Below are 13,435 nucleotides of genomic sequence, written 5' to 3' on the forward strand. Positions count from 1 at the left end.
GTATATGTCATATAAATGGAATCATACACATTTGTCTTTTTGTAACCGACCTATTTCACTCAGAAGATGTTTTCAAGGTTCATGCTTATTGTAGCATGCGTCAGGACTTCATTTTTCTTTATGGTCAAATAATATTCCATCATACATACACCTCTTTTATCCATTCATGTCAATTTTGATGCAATTAATATTTTAATTACAATAAAATAGCTTTTCCTTTTTGTTACAAGTCTCCCAGTAACACTGATGTTTCAAGAAGGGAACTATGATTTCTTTCCTTTTTTTTTTTTTTTTTTATTTCTTAGCATTTTATTCTGCTTCTGCACCTGAGTGAAGTCCTTTTTTGCAATATCTTATTTAATCCTCACAACATCTTTATAAGTAGATACTTTACTTACTGAGAAGGAAACAAGTTCAGAGAGATCTAGCAATTTAGGAAACTATGCTTTTTTCATACTTGGGCACTCTGTCCTGAAAACTACTAACATAATACATGTAGGTTTTTTTTATTGTTATTTTTAAATATCCTCAATTGTTTATGTCATTTTTTTGTTAACACATTCTAAGCCTGTTTCTTGTTTATCTTACCTTTTTGCTTGGGGAGAAATCACTCTGACATGGAGTTCAGCTTATCTCAGTAGGAGATTCCAGGGCTGGAGAAGCAAGAAGGTTATGATAAGTATTTGGGAGTCTTAGGGAATCTCTCAGAAGAGCAGAGTTAGGTAGAAGTTGAAGTTTGGACAGTGTTTGCACTTGGAAAAATAAGCAAAGCTGCACCTCCTTTTTTTATTTATAACAAAAATCTGCATGCTTCGCACTCTGTGTGGCAACTTGCTTTTTGCACTTACCAGTTTCTTTTGGACACCCTTCCTGGGATTGGATTTAAAGTAAAAACATTTTGTTTCCCAGTAGTGGGGTGATCTAAGCGGAGAAGCTGATGGTGCTGAGTGGGCGCGGACTTAACGCTCAGGCGGTTTAACACCAGAACCTCTACAGTCTAATTTATTCAGAAGTGGAGCCACGTGCATAATCTGTTTCCCAGCATTCTTTCTGCTGTTGTAAAGCAACTTGTGTTCTGAAGGGTTTGGTGGGTGATTACGGAGGAAGGGTAGCCCAAGAATTCAGGAGTGATTTCCGAGGGCCAGGTTTCTCTGCTCTAATCCCCTTCCTGGTGTCTGGGGAGACAAGGAGGCACTGCTGGAAAAAGGCCTCGCTGGGTCAGGGTGCAAACACTTGTTTATCCTGGGTTTTATTTGTTTTCTTAATAGAATAATACTGGTGAGTAGAAGGGTTCTAAGGAGGCTTGGTGGTGCAATGGTTAAGTGCTCGGCTGCTAATTCAAAGGTCGATGGGTTGAACCTAGCCAATGGCTCTGTGGGAGAAAGACCTGGCAATCTGATCCAGTAAAGACTACAGCCTTGGAAACCCTATGGGGCAGTTCTCCTCTGTCGTATAGGGTCCCTACGAGTCAGAATCAAGCTGATGGCACCCAACAAAAGAAAAGTACTTCGGGCTAGGAAGGACGAAGAGGATTGGTGGCACACTACAGGCTATGAGATGGAGGAGAGGGTTGGAAATGAGAAATACTGTCCCAGGGCAGCATGAAGGCTTTCCGTTTCAACTTGGTAGTAAACAAATGTTTGTGCTGGTTTCTGAGATATCTTTTTACAGAACATAAAGAGGAAGGCGAAATAAGGAACTGAGGTTAAGCTGTTTTCTTCCAGTTACTCAGCGTGCAGTAACAGGGAATAGAATTTGAAATCCCCAGTTTTAATCTTTTGCATTGCTCTTGAAGTGACCTCCTACATCTGTGTTATGGGGGGAGAAGCGTGGTCAGGGAAGGGGCAGGGTGCACGAGGCCAGTCCTAAAAGGGAAATCTCCCTGAAAGTTTTGCTCCTCCACATCTGAGGCCTTTCTGCAGACAGGCTGAACCACAGCAAGGGGCGGCTGTACTTTGTGGCATGTGCTTGTGAAAAAGAAAATCAGGCCTTTTCCAGCTGGGCAGTAAGTTCATGCCCATCTGAGCCAGTGTTTCTCAAGTTTGGCACTATGGCCATTTTGGACAGGATAAATCTTTGTGGTGGGAGCTGTCATGCGCACTGTAGGATATTTAGCAGCACTGCTGGCTTCTATCATTTGATAAAATCAGTTGCCTTCAAGCCGAATCTTCTACTGTTCAGGTACTGCAAACAGTTAACACTCTAGTCTACTAACCAAAAGGTTGGAGGTTCCAGTCCACTTTGGAAGAAAGGCCTGGCAATCTACTTCCGGGCAATCAGTGATTGAAAACCCTACGGAGCACTGTTCTACTCTGACGCGCATAGGGTAGCAGTCAGACTGGACTCTACAGCGAATGGTTACCCCTAAATGCCAGTACCATCCTCCCACCCCGCAGTCGTGACAACCAAAAATGACTCCAGATGTTGCGAAATGTCCTCTTGGGGGCAAAATCCCCCTGGCTGAGAACCACTGATTTAAACAGAAGTTCTTTCACCTGCTATGAGGCTGTAAAAATCCAGGGGTGGGAGGGCAGGATGACGACAGACGAAGTAACTCTATGGGTTTCAATATTTTCCTCTGATTAAAAATCATAAATATATTTACGGGGAGAAAAGGTGTACGTATTATGTAATATTGACTGTCTGGCCTTTAGTTTGCAATTCATAGAGGAGCCTTTGTGAACGAATTGCAGCAGTCGAGAGGAATTTGCCTTCAAATTCTATAGCTGGGTCTCTAAGAGTTTAGATTAATTCAGTGGCCTTGAACGGATACTATTTATAAAGGTGTTGAGCAGAGGCGGCTGGGCCAATGCTGGGGTGACACCACTGTCACCCTAAGTTTGCTTTTGTGTCATTCACACTGGTCTGCATCTTCTATTTGGGATCTTAACCTTCTTTCTTCTATTTAGGAAAAAAGGAAGAGGAACCGAAGGCAAATGCAGGGCCTCTTGGGTAATATGGAGGGTACAGAGAGGGGAGTCCGGGATAAGATTTCGAGGTGAGATGAGGTTTATGTAATAATCTATCGTATCTGTCTAAATTGACACGATATAGTTTGAAAAGCTGAGCATACATTGACATTTTTGTGAACAGACAAGTAATACAAGTTAAAGTAAGCCCAGTATTTTGCAAACAATTCTATGGTAAGTCCTTCGGCAAAATGAGTCATCACTGAGGAATATGTCTTTTTTGATAAATATTTTCATAATGCAGGTTTTGTTTTTATTGAAGCAAGTTAAGCAGACAATTAAAAATAACAATGGAGTTCATTTTACAGCCTATGAAGTCCAGCTTTGCTTATTGAAAATATATTAATTCCATTTGGACAGTAAAGCAGTTTTTTTTTTTCTTTATGAGCCAATTAAATTTTGGCATCTTTAACAAATGCCCCCAAGTCCATTAGTCTATAATCCAAACAGCTATGTGACACTTTCAAGATTAACAATATTAGTATAACAATTTTCTAAACTCCAGAGCTCCAAACGCTTATGAATTAATTCCCTAAAAAAAAAAAAAAAGTGCATACACCCTAAAAAATGTTAGATGTGAGAATGAACAACTAAAAAAGAGACTAAAAGGGTCACCAAATTGGATTTTATATAGTGATGAATTTGTGGCAAAATGTAACATTTTGGTCACCATGTGACGATTTGACGTATATCTACAAATCCTGCAAATCTTCCACTCTCAAGATTAGAACACCGTCAGTCAGATAAATCATTATTTCGTTAAAATAAAGGTGTTTTTTTTTTTGTTTGTTTTTTACCTTTAAGAGGACTAGTAAATCTGATGTTAGACAAAACTGAGCTGACCTGCAGTTTTCCTCTTTGGTATAAATCTTTCCCATCGGTTTCTATGGTAACCTGTGATCTGTATTCCAATCACACCTTTGAAGGGTTGGTTTTCTCCATCATGAAAATTTAGCCGCAAGCATTTATGTCGTCTTCTTTTAAAAAGATTGGGAAAAGAAAATAGAAAGATGTTGACGCCCACAGGCTTATCATTTAAACACAAAAGGAACATACATTTCCTAATTTTAAGATAATTTGCATGCCTAGAAGATCACAGGGAAGATCACTGGGTGCTTAATGAAAAACGACTCAGCTCTCCTAACAGACACAGTTGGTAAATGTTTCGGGCATAAAATTGCAAACATTCATCTAATGGGGTAAAAACCTAGCGTCTTACTCACAAACGTTTAAAGATGACAGCCTTGGAAACCCTGTGGTGCAGTTCTACTCTGTCCGATAGGGTCCCTATGACTCAGAATCCACTGGAAAGCAATGGGTTTGGTTTGGGTTGGGTTTGATTCTCAATGGGGAGTGACTTGTCTCTCAGGTGACATTTGGTAATGTCTGGAGACATTTTTAATTGTTATGACCGGGGAGATGCTACTGGCCTCCAGTGGATAGGGGCCAGCCAGGTTGCTAAATACCCTGCAATGCACATGACAGCCCCCACAACAAAGAATTATCAGCCCCCTTTTTAAAGGTTGATATGAGGTCTGTGAGACATCTAGCCTCATAGACGGGTGTGCTGGAATCAGGGAAGTAAGCCTTTAGATAAATAAAATGCTTTGGCAGCAACTTTATTTGTAATTTGCTTCCCTGTTCTAGTATCATATTCACTTGTTATTTCATTTAAATGGCAAAAAATAGAAAACCTAAAAAACCCACTCTGTTCTTATGACCTTTTGGTGAAAATGCAAACAGTTTCAGCTTGCATGTCTTGAACAAATTTTGTGCGGCCCCGTAGAAACTGCTAAACCGGGTAGTCAAGGCTTTTTCCGCTACAAAAACTGCTAGAATAGTAGTGGGTCACCATCGCCACGTCGCTTAAATTATATACAGTTAAGTTCTGAAGGAGCCCTGGTGGCTCAGTGGTTACATGTTTATCTTCCTGTTATGCAAAAATGGACTTACCTTTCTTCAGTTGGATAAGGATTCAGTTGTCTTTGTCGTCTGATCCCCCCCACCCAAATCATTTTGTCACCTCCATTCTGGAGGCAAACCTGTCCCAAATCCACTCCCAGGTCAGGGGGCAGATCCACCTTGGAGAAGAACTCAGTGGGATTCTTGGCAGGGATGCAGGCAAGCATGAAAGTAATCCAAGCACCGCCAGAGGGCGCTAAAATGTTGCATATGAAAGTTGCCAAGGTTCAGACGGTTTTTGCAGATTTGTAAAATTGGCTTTGTCTAATGAAAGGGCTACCATTGGACGCATTTCCCTCTTGCCAACAGGTAAGCAAGGTGAGCAGGACTTTCCCCTCGGTGGTTGTTTTGTGTCCTGGTGGTACACCTCGGGACACCCAGCACCCCGCACCTGGCCAGGCTTTGGGCCGTGCGCTTCCCAGCAGCCCGCTGGGGCTGCCTCGTCTAAGGCTGTTTCTGAGAACTGTGGCCTCCATCCAAGCACATCCATCCAAAAATACTACGGCTCTTTTCTCAGGGTGCTTCTCTTCCCTCTGTCCTCTCCCAAGTCCTGAGAGCATCCTCGCTGTGCCGACGCCGCGCGCCCTGCAGCCGGACTCTGGCCGTCGCGGGTCTCCCGCCCGGCTGTCTTCCCGGCTCAGCCCTCCCGGCTAGGGGGCCGCCTGCCGTGCGCGTCTCCTCCGCGGAGGCGCGGGGCAGAGTTGCCTGCCGTTGGAGGCCACCTTCAACCCCGCGGACATATGTCCCGGTTGGCTGAGGGGAGCCACCAGGTCACCCCCAACCCCACTGCCCTCGGTGGGAGAAGCCACCTCCCCGACGTCGGGGGCGGGAGGCATCGGGGTGCTGAGAAGGGTGGCTGGTGGCACGGTACGTCGTTCCACCTCGAGGCAGCCCTTAAGTCTGAGAGAGAGCCTGAGCACTTCTTGTTCAATCCTTTCAAGTGAGAGAGAGAGAGGGAGAAGGGGACGGACGGTGACAGTGAGAGGGAGAGGGAGCGAAAGTGCCCACCGACAGCCCTGGCGCGGCTGGGGGGAGGGAGGGGCGCCGGGGCCCGAGCAGAGGGGGAGGGAGGTGGGGGGAGGGCTGGGATGGAGGGGAGGGGAGGGGGCTGGGATGGAGGGGAGGGGAGGGGGCTGGGATGGAGGGGAGAGGAGGGAAGGCGGCCTGGGGACCCTGATGGAGGGGAGCAGCTAGCGGCGGGAAGGGTCGGGAGGGAGGCTGGGCGGGCTGGCGGGGGGTAGGGGAGACCGTGATGTAGGTGAGAGGAGGGGAGGGGAGGCGGGCGGAGGCTGGGACGGAGGGGAGGGGAGGGGAGGGCGAGCGGCGGGCGGGGTCGGGGAGGGAGGCTGGGCGGGCGGCTGCGCCGGGGGAGGGCGCTGGGCAGGAAGGGGAGGGGGAGCGCGAGCGCGAGAAATGCAGAGGCTGCAGCGGCGGCGGCGGCAGTAGCGGCAGCGGTGACGGCGGCGGCGGCAGCGCTCCGACTCGCTCCTCGCTCCGGACTCCGCCGTCGAGCCGGGGAGAGCGCCTCCGCCAGCAGACACCAGCCGGGCCGACGACGCCAGCGACCCGGGCCCTTCGGCGGCACTGCGCGCATCCCGGGCGGTACAGGCACCCAGAGCCGGTAAGGAGGCGCGCCCGGTGGCCCCGCTGCCATCGTGACCCGGGGCTCGGGGGACATCGGGGACCCGTGCCCCCACCGCACCACCCTCCTTCCCCCTTCGTTTTCCCCCTTCCCCCCGCAGCTGGACGTGCGGGGCCCAACTGGACGGCGGCGGGCGCGGGGTGCCTCCCAGAGGGCTCCCCAGCGCTTCGGGGAGACTGGGCGACGCGGGTCCCCGAGGTGGGCGGCTGCAGCCACTCGCCGGGGGCCGGGGAGAGGTTGATAAGCAGAGCTGGAGGAGCGGCAGCGGGGAGGGTGGGCTACTGTTTAAGGAGGAAATGCCGAATGCGAAGCCTTTAAGCGCATTGAGTCCCAAAGGGACGGCTTTGTGGGGCTGAAGGCAGCGTGTCCGTCATCTGAACGACTCACAGCCGAGAAGAAAGCGCTCAGCGCGAGGGGCGCAGCAGCAGAAGATGGAGGGTGGGGGTGGGGTGGGGCGGGAGGAACCCGGAGCAAGAAGAAGGGGGTGGCCCGCGGTGGACGCCAATCTAGTCTGACCAGAAGGAAGGGGGTGGCTTTTGGGTTCGGCACATGGGGACGCTTGACCCGCGGGACTCCCGAATCTTGGCTTGGGGTGGCCAAGGAATATGAGGTTCACACGACAACGTGCATCCCTGCAGAAGCCCCATCCTGATCAGATCAACGCCCCAGCCTTGCCCATAGCCGAATTCCCTCCCCACTAACTTGTGGGCGCCTTCTGCACATTTTATTTTCTCGAGCCTTCGGTTAAAGGATTGCGCTGGGCGCCTCCGCCCGCGGCCCCCGCCGGGGGGTGTGAGCTTGAACGTGACAGCGCGCGGCCCCGAACCCGGCTCGGCCTCACTGCAGGCCAGGGTTTGGGGTTTAGCAGCTGCTGCCTAAAGCGCTCGCGCTGAAACCGCACACCCATTCCTGACCCCCACTTCTCCCCACAGACAGAAAAATAAAAATTCCAGAGTCCCTGGAGCCGAGCGCGCACACAATGCATGGCTAGGAACCGCATTCTTTTCATGAATATTCATCGAGCGCTTAGCTGGGCTACTTATTTGCTTCCCCAGAGGTAGTTCTGCCTTGAAACGGACTCCGTGGTCAGCTTTTGCCTGTGTAATTTTCATTCGGCTGAAATTAGCACAGCGCACATGGGTGATTTTAGAACCTTGTAAAGGGTTGACACGCCTCGGTCTCTCCCGAGGTCCCTACCACGAGTGTGGCTGGTTAAAATCAAACACTAGAATCAAGGTGGCCTTCTGGCTCTAGGGGTGTGGATCAGCCCCCCGGGATTACAACCCGGGCTAACAGACCCCCAGGACTGCGGGGAAAATGAATGAATCGGGACTGTAATTACCTATTCCTTTGTCTTGGCGTCGCGCATGCGCCGGAGAGCAGGGTGTGGAGGGCCCGGGCCGCCCCATCTGATCTCTCCATCATCTACCCACCCACCCACCTCCTTTCCGAAGCCCAGGAACAAAGGCGTTTGCCCTAAATGTTGCGTGAACCCCTTGGACGCGAATGACAGTTTCCCCAAGGTGTGTCTCTTTTTTCCCGGGCTGTCTCGCGTCTTTTGCTTTCTTAGTGATTTCAGTTGACCAAAAATGAGATTGGCCTTTATGTTGAGGGCAGAGATGATTTAAAAAAAAAAAAAAAAAAAATTTTTTTTTTTTAAACTGAACATTCTTATTTTCTTCTCTAGTTCGGCCCATTGTTCTTTTTCCTGCAATATATTGCATTGCAGCGACGGTGGCTCTCTGAATTTGCATCGATTAACCGTTTGTCTGACAGATCTTTGTGGCTGGACCTTTGATAAGGGACATGGGCTCAAAACTGACAGTGGGTGTTGCCCTTAGTGACACTAGTTGGGGAAAATGAAGACATCTTGGCGTTTATACCAACAAAATGGCCTACAAAAACTAGAAGAGAGAAAATGGTTACCTCTGGATCCTAACGGTGGCTGTTTTCTCCTGAGTCCAACCTTATTGTTTCATTAAGAATCCCCAAAGGGAGACTCCATGGAGATGGAAATCCACTGGCCAGGGAGGAAGAAGGCAGCTCAGCCAGCTGGAGTGAAGATAGTTGATTAAGTGCACAAGGCTTCCTTATTTTATTTTTTTTTAATGTTTTTTGCAATATCTAACAGTAGTCATGCTACCTATCGCCTTGATGGCTGATTTTCCTTTCAACGATATATTATCCAGCTTGTAGCCCCTTAGATTTCTTTTTGGGTTGGTTTGGTTTTATCATCCAAAAGTAGACTTCTTGTGTGTATGAAATGAAATAGGAGGCTAAATATTATATTTTGTAATGGTGGGTTATGTTGAAAAGAATTTATGCTAAGTATTCCCAGTAGACCCTGGTGGAAAAACACGTGGCATCAAATGCAAACCATCTTTTGTTCTTTTTAATAAGAACTTGATATTGACCGAGCATAATATATAAGAGCCTATGCTTGCATTGAACGTAGGGGGCTGGCTTGGCTGCCTGCTAGGTGACCTGAATTATACCCTCTTTTTTTTTTTTTTGCTATTTAGTTTTGAGTGGTTTATTATGATTTAGAAGATAATATATACTTCTCTCTCTTTTTCTTTTACGTATTTTTTTGGAAGGGGAGTGAGTTGAAATATATACAAAATTCAGTACCATTTGGCATATCAGTATGCCCCTAATTCAGTGGGCCTTGGGTTTTTGAGGAAGATAATGAAAAAATTTTTAGATAAAATTAAAAAAAAAAATTATCAGTGATCTTTTTCCTTTAGCTACCTAGCTTTTTGCCAAACCTTAGTAGGTATAGAAAGAGAGCTAGTTAGGCCTTTTGACAAAATCCACCAACACTATCTCGACAGTGGCATTTCTGTCTCAACCCATGCTGTAATTGTGGTGTGTCGATAAAAACCTTTTTCCCTCCCAAAATCCTAATTTCAATGCTCAGTGGAGAAGAGCCCCGAGAGCTTAGGCTCACTGTCCTTTTAGGTATCTCTATAACACCTTAGATTTATGCTCAGTGGAGTAGAGGCCCGAGAGCTTAGGCTCACTGTCCTTTTAGGTTCACCAGAGCAAACCATAAGATGGTCTAAGATGGGGTGTGTTCCATTTGCTTATTTTTTTAATTTTACCTTAAGAACAATGTCATTCCATGGTCAAGATACACAGTATATGATATGAGGAAAAAAGTTAGGTTTGGGAGATTGGGAGTCGGGTGGTTGGCTACTGTAAAATGGATGCCTGCGTCTCTTGTAAATAAATGCAAAATCCCAAACCATTTCGTAAAACAATTAGGCTGATTTTATGTATATATGTATATATATATAATGTATTATATATAACAGATATTATATATAATAAATTTAACATATTACATAGACATATTAATATATATATTTTATTGATGACATGAAACTAAACTAGTTGGTATAGAATATAAAAAATATAGTTTCTTCATATTTGTCCTTGGGAAATAATCAATTTGTCATCTTCCAAAAACTGTATTTAAAAGGGAGAGTCGAGCTAGTCCCAATAAGCTCACGTCCAGTTTCTACAAATGTAGTCCGAAAATAAATGGGTTGCACTGAACATTGGAACTTAGCCTTAAATTAAGATGTTCATTTACAGGTTAAGCACTACTGAACTTTTAGAGTTTGAATAAACAATGCTTACTAAATAAAGGATTTATAAAATCATTTCGTCTTATTTTTTGTGATCTCATGAAATTCTGTTTTATAAAATGGCCAAAAAAGACTTATAAACTAATATTTGCCAAAAGCAATTGCCTTTGGTGTCTGATTCTGTTGAAAGAAACACATTGGATTTGCTTAGGCCTTTATCTTTCCTATCTGTAGTTTTTACCTATTTATATCTTGTTGTTGAGAACGTATAGCAGAACATACACCAACTCAACGATTCCTGCTTGTGCATTCAGTGACATGTTGATTACATTCCTCAAGTTGTGTGACCATTCTCACCCTCCTTTTCCTAATTGTTCCTCCCGCATTAACATAAACTCACTCATTTCCTATGTAATCTTTCAAGTTATTGTCAGTTTGGTCCGGTGTAGATAGTTCTTAGAAGAACATAGTGGTCAAGGCAGCCATTCTTTGCTAGTTAAGTTAAACTGTCGTTTGATGATTAATATCTTAATGGAAGCAGCAGTCAAGAAATCAAACTACTTATTGCATTGGGCAAATCTGCTGCAAAATACCTCTTTAAAGTGTTAAAAAGCAAAGATGTCACTTTGAGGACAAAGGTGAGCCCGACCCAAGCCATGGTATTTTCGTTCTCCTCACATCCATGCAAAGACTGGATAATGAGTAAGGAAGACTGAAGAATTGATTCCTTTGAATTATGGTGTTGGTGAAGAATATTGAATATACCATGGACTGCCAGAAGAACAAACAAGTCTGTCTTGGAAGATGTACAGCCAGGGTGCTCCTTAGAAGTGAGAATGGTGTACTTTGGACATGTTAGCAGAAGGGACCAGTCTCTGGAGAAGGACATCATGGTTGGTAGAGTAGAAGATCAGTGAAAAAGAGGAAGACCCTCAATGAGTTGGAGTGACACAGTGACTGCAAATGGGCTCAAACATAGTAATGATTATGAGGATGGTGTGGGACCAGGCAGTGTTTCTTTCTGTTGTACATAGGGCCACTATGAGTCGGAACCCACTGGACAAGTACTTCACAACAACAATGATTGTCTTAGCTGGTACAACTGGAAACCAGGTAACTGCTCAGGAAAAAATCCTGAGTACATAGACAAGTTGAATGCCTTCAATGGCTGTGAAATCTTTGTCATTTTATTAAATTTTCCCAACTCACTTAACCCATTTCCAATTTATTTTCTCTCTTAAGATCTTAAGTAACCCATTGCAACATGAGCTTTTCTGTTTGGCTTCATTAAAGTGGACAGGCATCAGGAAATAACTATAAGCTGCAAATAGAATTTATTTTTAAAGATAAAAATACCCTTGCTGTGGGGTGCATATTGGGAAATGGTGGAAAGAAACTGGATTTGAAAATTTCTAGACAGTGGCTAAGCCACTTTGGACAAATTACTTCACTTTAAACCTCTCTGAATCTCCCTTTCTTCAACTGTAAAATTGGGATAGTAATTCTTATTTTTAGTTTCTAATAAGGACCATACATAATGTCTGAAAAAACGAAGACTGGATCTTAAGGACCCCTCTACCTGTCAGTCTACTCTTCCAACACATTCAGTGTGGTTGACATCACTGACTAGTTTCTGGATATTGAGCTCCCTGTTGAGGAATGAGGATCTGAGGGCCTTTAAGCGGGTTCAGTCAGAAGTAGGCCATCTCAGTCTCAAAGAGGCCCACATACTGTAATTCCTAACTTCCTGTCTTTGTGTATATACATATTTGAAATTCTGTGAGGCACCATGTGGGAATTTTGTCCAAAAGTGCATGAGGAAGTATGAAATCAGAATGGTCAACCTCATTGAATTTCCCAGGGCTGCTTATGGAACCCAAGAGATGGCATTTAAGTTCTTTTGAGAAGATATATGGGGGTGGGGTGGGGTGGGGTGGTGTCTGAAAACCACAGCAGTTTCCAACTTGCCAAAGGAAGGTAGGACTGTTCCCTACATGGCTATGGCAATTAAGACAGACATCTAGGTAAATGTCACAGGAGACCAATTGTCTGGTGAACCTTCTCAAGAGCAAAAGACAGTCACGTAGAATCACATTCTTACCAGAATATAGTTAAATTGTAATTTGGAGAAGACTGAAGCCTAAGGAGCGGTGTGATTCAAGAACAGTCTCCTTTTTTCTCTCTGGAAGTCAGAAATGGATGAAATGGGAGTGAAATAGGGTGTGTTTTTCTTTCTTTATACCCTAAGGATTTAAATAACTTAAAATCAGACTTTCCAAAGGCAGTACGTTTTGAACAAAAACAGGGAAAGCAGAGATTTATTTTCTGACTAGCCAAGGCCATCCATGCCGTGAAGGTGCTATTACTGCAGCAGGCTTGGGAGTCTAGGGATAAATTCCTGAAAGCATCGGAGGGTTAGAAATAGAAACCATCTGTGAGCACAACAGGGCTCCAGGCCTAAGGAAACACTTCAAGGTAATATAGGAACAGGGTGTTCAGTGGGGAAGGCCAGGCACTTCCGTAATATTTTCTCCTGTTACTAAAACTTGGTTTTCAATGGATTTGGGGGATGAGGGAGGAGGGACTGGTCTTCTTTGGTTAGTTTTGTGAACTTCTGTTTGAAACATATATGTCAGCAATTGTTTATTCATTGTATAGAGGATATGGGTTTTAGAAAGCATAAATTGGAGGGCGAGTTGTAATGAAATTGGACTTCGAAGCCAGATTCATTGCGTTAGAATCCTGTCTCTGCTATTTACTAGCTGTTTGACCTGTGGCAAATTGCTTATCTTCTCTGTGCCTCAGTCCTCCTCTGTAAAGGAGATTGTAATAGAGGGTTATTGTAAGGATTAAGTGAAATTGTCATACACTTAGAACAATGCTTGACATATATTAAGTGCGTATTTTTAGTTTAATTTTTAAGGCAAATTTATCATAAAGTCGTGAGAATACTAGTTCTATTTACTTCATCTTCTCCCTCTATAGCTATTCATTTGCTTATCTCAAAGAGACCACCACGGCAAGGCAGGCCAGTGGAGGTCCCTGGGACAGTAGTTGGTAGAGCATCGGCATTTGCGTAGAAAGGGTCCCCCAGGTGTGGTTATGATATCTTGAATATGTTGGCAGGACACTTGTACTAGTTTCAAAGTCCAAAGTGGGTGGGAAGTTAATACAACCCCACCCCGGCCTCCATACTCGATTGGCATTTATCAAAATGAAAAAATAAATGTGAAAGTCCTTGGAACTTCAGAGACCTTCAGAGAAAGGCC

The 13,435-nt window shown here is 45.0% G+C and overlaps 1 protein-coding gene and 1 long non-coding RNA gene across 3 annotated transcripts in view; one reads left to right on the forward strand and one right to left on the reverse strand.

The window, feature by feature from the left end:
• LOC111749949 (uncharacterized) overlaps nt 1-5,924 on the reverse strand; it is a 37,468-nt gene extending 31,544 nt beyond the window's left edge. The window contains exons 1-2 of the long non-coding RNA XR_002785107.2: nt 4,923-5,924; nt 589-653 (exon numbers count right to left, since the gene is read on the reverse strand). This is a non-coding gene — a long non-coding RNA (uncharacterized LOC111749949). The remainder of the gene's footprint in view (nt 1-588; nt 654-4,922) is intronic.
• A 494-nt stretch (nt 5,925-6,418) lies between these two features.
• The window catches only part of BASP1 (brain abundant membrane attached signal protein 1), a 70,834-nt gene continuing 63,817 nt past the window's right edge, over nt 6,419-13,435 (forward strand). The window contains exon 1 of one of the 2 annotated variants that reach the window (XM_064270805.1): nt 6,419-6,552. The gene's annotated coding sequence lies outside the window, so the exon portion shown is untranslated. The remainder of the gene's footprint in view (nt 6,553-13,435) is intronic. The other variant, XM_064270810.1, reaches the window with a different exon arrangement.

This window comes from Loxodonta africana, chromosome 2, assembly GCF_030014295.1.
Source record: "Loxodonta africana isolate mLoxAfr1 chromosome 2, mLoxAfr1.hap2, whole genome shotgun sequence".
Lineage (NCBI taxonomy): Eukaryota > Metazoa > Chordata > Mammalia > Proboscidea > Elephantidae > Loxodonta > Loxodonta africana.